This window comes from Dendrobates tinctorius, unplaced genomic scaffold, assembly GCF_039654945.1.
Source record: "Dendrobates tinctorius isolate UK_male_01 unplaced genomic scaffold, ASM3965494v1 ptg000085l, whole genome shotgun sequence".
In the NCBI taxonomy this organism is placed as follows: Eukaryota; Metazoa; Chordata; class Amphibia; order Anura; family Dendrobatidae; genus Dendrobates; species Dendrobates tinctorius.
The window spans coordinates 5,555,521-5,567,064 of NW_027361753.1; positions in this window are offsets into that span (position 1 = coordinate 5,555,521).

Here is an 11,544-nt window from a genome sequence, read left to right on the forward strand (position 1 = left end):
ATGGTTATTGTTGCATTACAGTGATATGTAAAACTTACAAAAAGATTAGAAAAATATTACAGGATTAGATTACTCATTCATAGAGTATTACAAGCTTTCAATCACATTTTGGTGGTACATGACAATACAAAAAAAGTGTTTAAATATGTAACTTGTTTGTTAACATTTCCTGCCCATGCACAATTCCGTATTCTGAGGTACATTTTTGTGATATACAGTATACCAATAAAAAAAAGTTTAAAAATGTTGCTGGGTTACATTTCTCAGCCATACAGTATTTCATGTTCTTGGGTACATTTCATTGGTATATAACCCTCAAAAAACTTGTTCAATTTTGTCATTATTATATTGATCACCCATTGAGTATTACATGTTTGGGTACATTTTGTTGGTATATAACCCTCAAAAAATTGTTAAAAATATTATTGCTATTATATTGTGCATCCATAGACTATTCCGTTGGAGTATATTTTCTTGGTATATAACTTTCAAAAACTTGTTAAAAAATGTATCTGTATTATCTTGCTCACCTATACACTATTCTGTGATCTGGATTCCATTTCTATAACCTTCAAACAACTTGTTTAAAAATTTGTCAGTATTTTATTGCTCATCCACAGGGTATAACATCTTCTTGGTTACATTTCATTGCTATATAAGCCTCAAAAAACTTGATCAATGTTTATCGGTATTATATTGCTTACCTGTAGACTATTCCGCGGTGTGGAGTCCATTTCGTTGTTATATAACCCTCAAATAATCTGCTGCGTGTCAATTCTCTGTGTGTTTTTGTCGTGCAATTTACACCATTGACTTCACTCAAATCAATCAAAAACTCAGGCAAAAACTCGCCAAAAATGCACTAAAACATGCATTTTTGCAGCTGGGTTTTTCCTGCCAAGACATGCAGAAGTGGTGCAGAAATTTTACTCAACGTGTGCACATACCCTTATCAGTATTATATTGCTCACCTATAGATTATTCCATGGTCTGGAGGACATTTCCTTGGTATATAACCCTCAAACATGCATAGTCTTTATGAGTCTAGGAGTACCAATACATGACAATTTGAACAGAATGTGTATGAGGCCCTCCTTTAAGTCTATTGCATAGTGTTTCTGAGCCCTCTGAGTTACTTATTTCTGGCAGTTCTTGCATCCTTTATAAATTACGACATTTCTTAATTTTTAATAAAAAAAAGTCAATTTTGGTTTACTTAAATTATATACAGTATATTTTTTAATTCCTTTTTAAATTTTGCCCTATATACAAGTCATTATATAGGAAAAAATGTTTTGTTTGTAACATTTTTTCCCCTGTAAAATGCAATTTCTCATTGGTTTGGAATGTTTATTGTCACTCCTTAATGTAGAGTAAAAGTGTGACACCATTATTCTCAGCAGTAGAGATGTGTGAACCCGAACAGTAAAGTTCGGGGTCCGTACCGGACGCCTACTGTTCAGGCATGGACATGGACCCTGACAAAGGACTAAGTTCCGAAACGCACTTCAGGGTGTGTGCCACACTTGAACCCGGGACCACCATCAGACCACCATTTAAGTAATGCCTATTGCTGCTAGCCACATTCTTTTTTCCTTACATGTGTAAAGGTTCCAGCAGGAACGCGGGATGCAGTCACGCACGGGAAGGCAGAACAAGGGTTAAACAGGTTTATTTACAGGGGAATGTACTCCATGCAGGGAGTGAGGAATTGTAGGGTGATGGTAAGGAATGGGGCAGAACTGGGAGAGTGGCAGGGTAGATCAGGGACGAACGAAAATTCAGTAATAAAGAGGTGGAACTTATCAGTCTGTAGTCTTCTTGGGTGCAGCTCCTCAGGGTTCCAATGGTGGCACCGACAACAGCGGCACATGACGTCTGGGTGAGGCAATGGTGGCACCGACAACAGCGGCGCGGGATGTCTTGGCAAAGTCTCTGAGAGGCAGGAACATTTCCTGTGCTCAAGCGTATCTAGCACAGTCCTGAGTCTAGTGTGGGGAACTGCCGGAACAGGACTTCGCTCTGTGGTGTACACGAGTCTTTGGTAGCGAGGCTCTGTCCTTGCTGTCTGTCTCTCTCTCTTTGCGTCGCACTCACAGTGCCGTCTCTGCCTTCACTAGGGTCACCTTCTATCGAGGAGGGTAGCGGGGAGCTGACAGTCGGTTGTCCACAAACGGTGGACCTGTATGCAGGGGTCTGTCAAGTATGCGGTCACTCTTGGGCAGAGCATGTGCAGTACTCACTATCACGACAGGTACGGCACTCAACTTATCTCTGCTCTGCTGGCACGACTATGCATGGCTCCATTCTGTTCCGCTCTGCTTGCACGGCTCTGCTCTGCAGGCAATGGGGGCACCTTCTATACAGCCCATCGCCACATTGGTACTTTCTGGTGGGGGAAGCAGAGTGCACTGTTCTCTGCTCTGCACAATGCTCTCTGCGCTGTCCTCTGCACTGCTCTGCGCCGGCACCAGACTGACTTTTTTGGTGTGCTCCCTTTTATCCCCCCGCTGCGGTGCACGCTTTCCAAGCTCTCCTGGCTCAGCAGGAAGCTCTGTCTCTATCCTCCTTCCCTCCTGTAGCAGAGGAAGGTCCACCTATCTCAGGCTTCCCCTTGGAAACAGAGGATGCTGCCTTTTTAGTTCCGGACCCGACATGCAGGTACCCACGGTCCGGTCGACCTCCTTACACATGTACTGTGCCGTTTTTAAGCCCCACTTATTATTTCTATTATTGGTCTTCTTATAAATATTTCGGGTATTTTGATATACTGCATCAACTATTTACTTAGATAAATGAATGTTTTATCTGCAAATTTTTCCTACAAGTTTATTTTTAAAGGGATTAAAGGAATATACTTTAATTATTCACCATCTTTCTTTTCCTGTGGTTCCCTCCTTCTCTTGAATCAATTTAATTCTATGTATATTTTACTTTTTAACATGCTTTTGTAGCTAATTATTGTACCTGCGCAGGCACTCTTTTGCACAGTAACAACTTAATAAAGATATTCTACTTTATCACCATTGTCCCATCACCATTCTTTTTAGTTCCATACCTAGTAGTTTCCAATTGCCATGTGGTGATGTCAAGTTGGGTAAAATTTGTGGGGTGATCTACCCTTTGTATTGTCAGGTGACCTAAAGCCCATGGGTTAGTAATGGAGAGTCGTCTACAAGTCAATAATCCTATGTTCATATCTAATATATAAAGCTCAGTGTGGGTGTGTGTGTGTATGTATGTATGTATGTGTGTATGTCCGGGATTGGCATCCGCCCCTTCGCAGCTACAGCCACAAAATTTGGCACAGTCACACGTCTGGACTCCGAGAGCGTCATAGGCTATGTTGTGAGGTGAAATTTTAACCCTGCGCGTTCCAATTCACCAAACAAATTTGCCCCTATCTACATAATGGGGAAAAAGTGAAAGGAAAAGTGTTGAAGGCAAATTGACAGCTGCCAGATGTGAACAAGGGGGACTGAAAGAATGAGAGCGATGGCGCCAAAGAGTATATACCGTACAGTTACTAAGGTGGGGCCCTGACATGGGATACTCACCACACACGGGGATATGAACACATACAAAATGCGCCACACACTACCACGTACTTCAACACATATACCACCCTCAGCACACATTTCACCACACATACACCAACCTCGCCACATAAAAGTTGAAACACAAAAGTCACCACTCAAAACTCGCCACTCTGTCCCAGAGCTGTTTAAAAGATGAAAAATGAGCTGTGATTGGCTGCTATCAGCAACAGTTTTCTTTGTAGACAGTTGTGGTAACTGAGGCCTATTATTCTTATCAATTCTATGGGGTTATCGTCCTTCTGTAAAGCTGGAAATAACACAATTTATTACCGTGCCAACACAGACCACCCTCTGACACAGACTGCAGGGGGAGCCCAGTATCACACAGGATAGGATTAGATACACGGCTCAGCAGTCAGTATCACACAGTATAGGCTTAGATACACAGCTCAGCAGTCAGTATCACGCAGGAAAGGATTAGACACATGGCTCAGCAGTCAGTATCACACAGGATAGGATTAGAAACACAGCTCAGCAGTCAGTATCACACAGAATAGGATTAGATACACAGCTCAGCAGTCAGTATCACACAGGATAGGAATAGATACACTGCTCAGCAGACAGTATCACACAGGATAGGATTAGATACACAGCTCAGCACACAGTATCACACAGAATAGTATTAGATACACGGCTCAGCAGACAGTATCACACAGAATAGGATTAGATACACAGCTCAGCAGTCAGTATCACACAGGATAGGATTAGATGCATGGTTTTTTTGTGCAATATAATCATTATAATTTGTTATAACTAACCACAGTTGGTTAGGCCTCTTTCACACTTCAGTTATTTGCATCAGTTATAATCCGCCGAAAAGGCAGACAAGCGGATCCGTTCTCAACTGATGAGAACGGATGGCACAGGATCCGTTTTTAGACGGATCCTGAAAATGAGGAAATTTAAAGTAAACGCTGGCCGGGAGGGGAGAGAGAGAGAGAGAGAGAGAGGTTTTGTCCGGCACCCAGACAGATTTTGGGGTTAATTCAGTGTCTGGAGGCTCCGCCGGCAAAAAAAAACGTTGCAAGCTCCGTTTACAAATCTTTGAGGATGTTGACGGACACTAACATTGTGGCGGATCCTCAAAAAAACGGATGCAATGGACGGCAATCAGTCAGGATCCGCCAATAATGAAAGTCAATGGGGAAAAAAACGGATCCGCAAAGAAAAATGGCGGATCCGTTTTTTTTTTCAAAATTGGCGGATCTTGACTGATTGTCAAAAACGGAAGTGTGAAAGAGGCCTTACTATGCCCAGGCAACGCCGGGCTCTTCAGCTAGTTGTAAATAAACATGCAGCCAGAATACAGTTATTTATTTGAAATAAAAAGACACCATTTTACGTTATTTAAAAATAACCAATACTGTGTGAGGTGCCAAGGGGAGAGGTACTAGAAAACAGGTATGTTTCTCCCAGTTTCATTTCATATGTCTCCCTGTACTGATGATGAAGCCAGTTTATTTCACTGTAATCCAGTCCTGGTTTCCTTAGTGATCAGCATGGAAAGGACTGGTAGTTCCCCCTCCACTTATTCAATCCAGGTTTTGGTTTTCCTGACTGGTCCAGCTGATATAATCAGGAGGAGCTGGGATCTCTCAGTCTATCTCGTCTGCTGGGCTGGGAGCTGACACAGTAAGATTACATGGACTTCTTTGCTGTTATATAGGTTTATTTTGTAGTTAGCCTGCTACTGTTAGTTAGTGGCCAGACGGCCTTAGATGTTTTATTTCATGTTTGGCATGTGTAACATTGTATAACAAGTGTGCACAATAATTATGCCGGGTCATGTGGAACTTGCTAGTCTGCTGTAGTGACTCCATAGCCACACGCTTGTGCCAAAGCAAAGATCCCAGCTGAGCTATTTATTCCCCACAAATGGTGGAGAATGCGGGCAACTGTGGCTGCTGGACTGTGACTGCAGAGAAAGCGCTGTGTATGTCCTGGCTGAAAGCTTCTGCGCTTTTGAAGAGCCAAGAGTCCAGTAATATGGAGGAACTAGTGAAGCAGTTATTGCAAGCAAATGTGCAACAACAGCAGACTAATGCTTGCTTCCAGAAGGCTCTGGAGCAGCAACACCAGATGCAGCAAGAGCAGTTGGAGGCAATAAAACAGGCCTTGATTCAGCAACCCCGAGATGAGGGAGACCGTGCACAAAGCGTTGCTAGTGCGCAGAAAGCTGTACAAAAGACTTTGCTTAAAATGACCGCAGACGATGATGTGGAAGCATACCTCACCGTGTTCGAACGTATTGCAGAACGTGAGCACTTTCCGCTGGACAGATGGGCTGAGGTTGTTGCTCCGTTTCTGAGCGGAGACCCACAAAAGGCCTATTACGATCTGAGTGGAGCGGATGCTATGGACTATATCAAACTCAAAGGCGAAATCCTGGCAAGGCTGGGAGTAAATACGTATGTACGGGCACAGAGGGTGCATTTATGGACTTTTGTGGAGCATCAGCCAGCCCACTCACAAATGCATGATCTCATCCATCTAGTAAAAAAATGGCTGCAACCAGAGGCTTTGACGTCCGCACAGATGGTGGAGCGTGTTGTTCTAGACAAGTACCTGCGGTCCTTACCCGCTAAGATCCAGAGGTGGGTTGGACAGGGTGACCCAACTACCACTGACCAGTTGGTGAATATGGTCGAACGCTACAATGCTTCTGAAAGCCTACTCCAAGGGACGTTAGCACCCCACTGGCCCCCCAAGAAATCGCTGGAGAGTCCTGCGAAACCTACTCCATCTTCAAAAGAAGAGAACGTCACAATGAAGGGTGGCAGACCTACAAAGGACTATGGAGGTGGTACGGGCTCACAGCAAGCCAGCAGACCTCGTCTGAGATCTCCATCGAGGAGGCAAGGGCCTATACAATGTTGGCGATGTAGCGGGCTTGGCCATGTAGCAGCTAACTGCCCAATGACTACAGAGCCAATGGACTGTAATGCTATGAGGCGTCTTTCGTTATATGTGCAGTCAGTCTGTGTGGCGGAGACCCTCACGGGAAATGAACAACACGTGTGCCACGTCGAGGTTGACGGTTATAGTGTGAATGCCATCTTGGATTCCGGCAGTCAAGTAACTTTGGTACATGCCAGTTTGGTGGACTCTAGCGCCCTAACAAACTTAACCGTGGGCATTTGTCATGTCGGACACTGTTCACACCAGGGTGTCCGGCAGACAGCGGTAATACCCTGTTGGGTATTCTGTTCCAGTCGGGATAGGGTTAACCAGGTTGTCATGCTGGCTGAGGGCTGGGCCACGCCCTTGGTCTTTAAATAGTTCGTCCTGACTATGGGCGTCGCCGACTATAGCTTTAGCCTAGTGCTAGCAATACCGGTCAGCAGTGGTGGTGTTGGAGCGTCTGATATCTGGTGCAGTATATCCCTCAGTGGTTCTTTCTCCAATCTATTATATATATATTTGGTTGCCCTTGCACATTATTGTATTCCCTTGTGTATTAACTGTGTGGTGTTTCTTTTACCCCTGTCCATACGTATTTGTGGGGTCTGGTGTCTGGTCCCCTCACTGGGTGGAGGGTGGTGGGTTCAGCTTAGGGCTGGACAGGAGACAGGGACAGGGTGGAGGCTCAGGCAGGCACACCTTCAGTGTAAACCCTGGGTAGAGGGACAGACAGGGTTCCCCTAGTCTGAGGGACATCTCAGGGGTCCCGGGGTTTTTGCCTAAAGTAACCTAGGCATACCATGACATTATAGTCGGCCTGATAATCTTAAGGCGCTTCAGCGATTTCTTGGCTTCTCCAATTACTATAGGAAATTTATTAAGAACTTCTCTATGATTGCCAAACCACTGACTGACATGACTAAGAAGGGTACCGACTTTTCTGACTGGTCTGAGCCTGCGGTACAGGCGTTTGAATTCCTCAAGAATAGTTTTGCCTCAGCGCCCATTCTGGTGCAGCCCGATGTCTCCTTACCGTTTGTCGTGGAGGTGGATGCGTCGGAGGTTGGAGTGGGGGCTGTACTGTCTCAGGGCCCTTCTTGGGCCAAGTTGCATCCGTGTGCCTTCTTCTCCAAGAAGCTGTCGCCTGCGGAGCGTAACTATGATATTGGCAACAGGGAACTATTGGCCATCAAATTGGCATTTGAGGAGTGGCGACACTTCTTGGAGGGGGCTGTTCATCAGATTACTGTGATAACCGACCATAAGAATTTGCTTTATTTAGAATCTGCTAAGCGCCTGTCCTCCAGACAGGCTCGCTGGGCATTATTCTTCACCCGGTTCAACTTCATTGTTACCTATCGACCTGGGTCGAAGAATGTTAAGGCAGACGCTTTATCCAGGTGTTTTCCTGGTGGAGAGTTATGTGAAGAGCCGGTGCCTATTCTCCAAAAGGGTGTGGTGGTATCTGCCATCACGACAGAGATTGAGGCAGAGATTGCGGAGGCTCAGGAGGTGGTACCGCCGGGGTTACCTGCTAATAAATCTTTTGTGCCGCTACATCTACGCTCTAGAGTGTTGGGCAAACATCACGACACGGTACTGGCAGGTCATCCAGGGGTTAAGAGCACTCTGGAACTGGTATCGCGTCGTTTTTGGTGGCCTAAAATCCGGCAGGATGTGGCCTCATATGTGGCTGCCTGTACCACGTGCGCACGGGCCAAGACTCCTCGTTCCCGTCCCGCTGGTAGCTTGCAGCCTCTCGGGGTGCCCAGTAAGCCATGGACTGAGATTTCCATGGATTTTATTACTGACTTGCCCGCCTCGGCAGGGAACTCGGTCATTTTGGTAATTGTTGATAGGTTCTCCAAAATGTCACATTTCGTTGCTTTACCGTCTTTGCCCAATGCTAAGACTCTTGCTCAGATATTTATTCGCGAGGTGGTCAGACTTCATGGTGTCCCGTCTGACATTGTGTCTGATCGAGGTACGCAGTTTGTGGCAAAGTTTTGGAGAGCTTTTTGTTCTCGCCTTGGAATCAAATTATCTCATTCATCGGCTTTCCACCCTCAGTCGAATGGACAGACTGAGCGGATGAACCAAAACCTGGAGCAATACTTGCGCTGCTTTATTTCCGACAATCAGGAAGAGTGGTCAGTGTTTCTTCCTCTGGCAGAATTCGCAATAAACAACCATTGCCAGGAATCGTCTGGGGAATCTCCTTTTTTTTGTGTGTATGGTCAACATCCTCAATTTTGCACCTTGCGTCAGGGGTGCTCAGTTGGCGTCCCTGAAGAGGACCAGTTGGGAGCTCAATTGTCGTCTGTTTGGAGGAGAGTCAAGCAGCGCTTGTTGAAGGTGGGTTCCAGGTACAAACGGGTGGCTGACTGCAGACGTGTGCCAGGTCCGGACCTGCGTGTGGGTGATTGGGTGTGGTTATCTACTAGGAACATTAAGCTCATGATACCGTCACTTAAGTTGGGTCCCAGGTTCATTGGCCCATTTAGAATCTCCGCAGTGATCAACCCAGTGGCATTTCGTTTGGAGTTGCCGGCTGTGTATAAGATTCATAATGTATTTCAGAAAGCATTGCTAAAGAAGGTCGTGGGTTTGGTGGATGGTTCCCCCGGGCCACCACCTCCCGTCTTGGTGGATGGCGCGTTGGAATTTGAGGTGTCCAAAGTGGTGGACTCTAGGGTTGTGCGTCGCACTCTACAGTACCTGGTCCACTGGCGTGGCTATGGTCCTGAGGAGAGGACATGGGTGCCGGCCTCTGACATTCATGCTGATCGACTGGTTACTATGTTCCATCGTCGCCATCCGGACAAGCCAGGTCCTCAACATGGTGAGGTTCTGGAGGTCCCTCGTAGAAGGCGGGGTACTGTCATGTCGGACACTGTTCACACCAGGGTGTCCGGCAGACAGCGGTAATACCCTGTTGGGTATTCTGTTCCAGTCGGGATAGGGTTAACCAGGTTGTCATGCTGGCTGAGGGCTGGGCCACGCCCTTGGTCTTTAAATAGTTCGTCCTGACTATGGGCGTCGCCGACTATAGCTTTAGCCTAGTGCTAGCAATACCGGTCAGCAGTGGTGGTGTTGGAGCGTCTGATATCTGGTGCAGTATATCCCTCAGTGGTTCTTTCTCCAATCTGTTATATATATATTTGGTTGCCCTTGCACATTATTGTATTCCCTTGTGTATTAACTGTGTGGTGTTTCTTTTACCCCTGTCCATACGTATTTGTGGGGTCTGGTGTCTGGTCCCCTCACTGGGTGGAGGGTGGTGGGTTCAGCTTAGGGCTGGACAGGAGACAGGGACAGGGTGGAGGCTCAGGCAGGCACACCTTCAGTGTAAACCCTGGGTAGAGGGACAGACAGGGTTCCCCTAGTCTGAGGGACATCGCAGGGGTCCCGGGGTTTTTGCCTAAAGTAACCTAGGCATACCATGACAGCATTAGTTGCATCCATGGGGATACTAAGAACTACCCCACTGCCTGGGTTACTCTTGCCACGCCAGTAGGGACCAAAAGACATCAGGCGGCAGTCATAAAGTCTATGGGACATAGTGTAATCCTGGGGAGAGACTTTCCCTTATTTTGGGACTTGTGGAACTTCAAAAGTGGCATGAACCCTCTAGTTGATGACGGTACTCTGGAGCTAGCCCCTGAACCATTACAGCAAGACGACGGAGAACCCATCGCAGAGGAAGTACCAGGATCTGTGGACTCTCCTCTGGCTGTGTATGCAGGCAAGGCAGACGAGCTAGAGGATGTTTTAGAAATGCCTGATCTTGAGCTGGCCCGTGGTAAGTTTGGGACCGCTCAGCACCAGGATCCTACTCTAGCAAGGGCGTGGGAAAACGTAAAGGTCTCCGAGGGAAGACCATTGTACCCAGGGGCTCAAACCGAGTTCCCACACATAGCGGTGCAGCAGGATATGCTGTATCACATAGAGAAGGTGCGAGGAGTGGTGGTAGAACAACTTGTGGTACCTAAGTCCTTTCGCCAGGTAGTTTTGGAGTTGGCACATAAACATCCCTTGGGAGGACACCTGGCGGTAGAAAAGACAAAACAGCGTATTCTGCAACGTTTCTTTTGGCCGGGTCTAGTGGGAGACGTGACCCAGTACTGTCGGTCATGTCCTACGTGTCAATTGACCGCACCTATGTCACATTTTAGAAGCCCCTTAGTGCCCTTACCAATAATAGAGGTGCCCTTCGAGAGGATAGCAATGGATATAGTCGGACCGTTAGTTAAATCTGCCAGGGGTCATCAGTACATTTTGGTAGTATTGGATAATGCCATGCGTTATCCCGAAGCAGTGCCCTTGCGGAATGCCAATGCGAAATCAATTTCAAAGGAGCTGGTTAATATGTTTTCCCGCACCGGCATTCCGAAAGAGATACTTACAGATCAAGGGACCCCCTTTATGTCTTGTATACTTAAGGATTTATGTAAACTACTAAAAATCTCCCATTTGCGTACCTCAGTATATCACCCTCAAACTGACGGTTTGGTGGAGCGCTTTAACAAAACCCTAAAGGGAATGTTGAAAAGGGTGGTTGATAAGGACGGGAGAGATTGGGATGCCCTACTACCATACCTCCTGTTCGCTATACGTGAGGTACCCCAATCCTCCACAGGCTTTTCACCTTTTGAGTTGGTTTATGGGCGGTGTCCTAGAGGCCTGTTAGATATTGCCAAGGAGACTTGGGAACAAGAGGTGACTCCTTATCGCAGTGTAATTGAACACATAACACTTATGCAGGACCGAATTGCAGCAGTTATGCCAATAGTTAAAGAGTGTTTAGAGCGTGCACAACATGCCCAAAGCACGGTATACAACCGAGCGGCTAAAACACGAGTCTTTCAACCCAGAGACAGGGTGTTGGTATTGGTACCTACCATAGAAAATAAATTTCTTGCAAAATGGCAGGGACCATACGAAGTGCTGGAACGAATAGGTGAAGTAAATTATAAGATACACCAACCAGACAAGAGAAAGCCCGAACAAATAAACCACATAAACTTGCTTAAGGCCTGGCGGG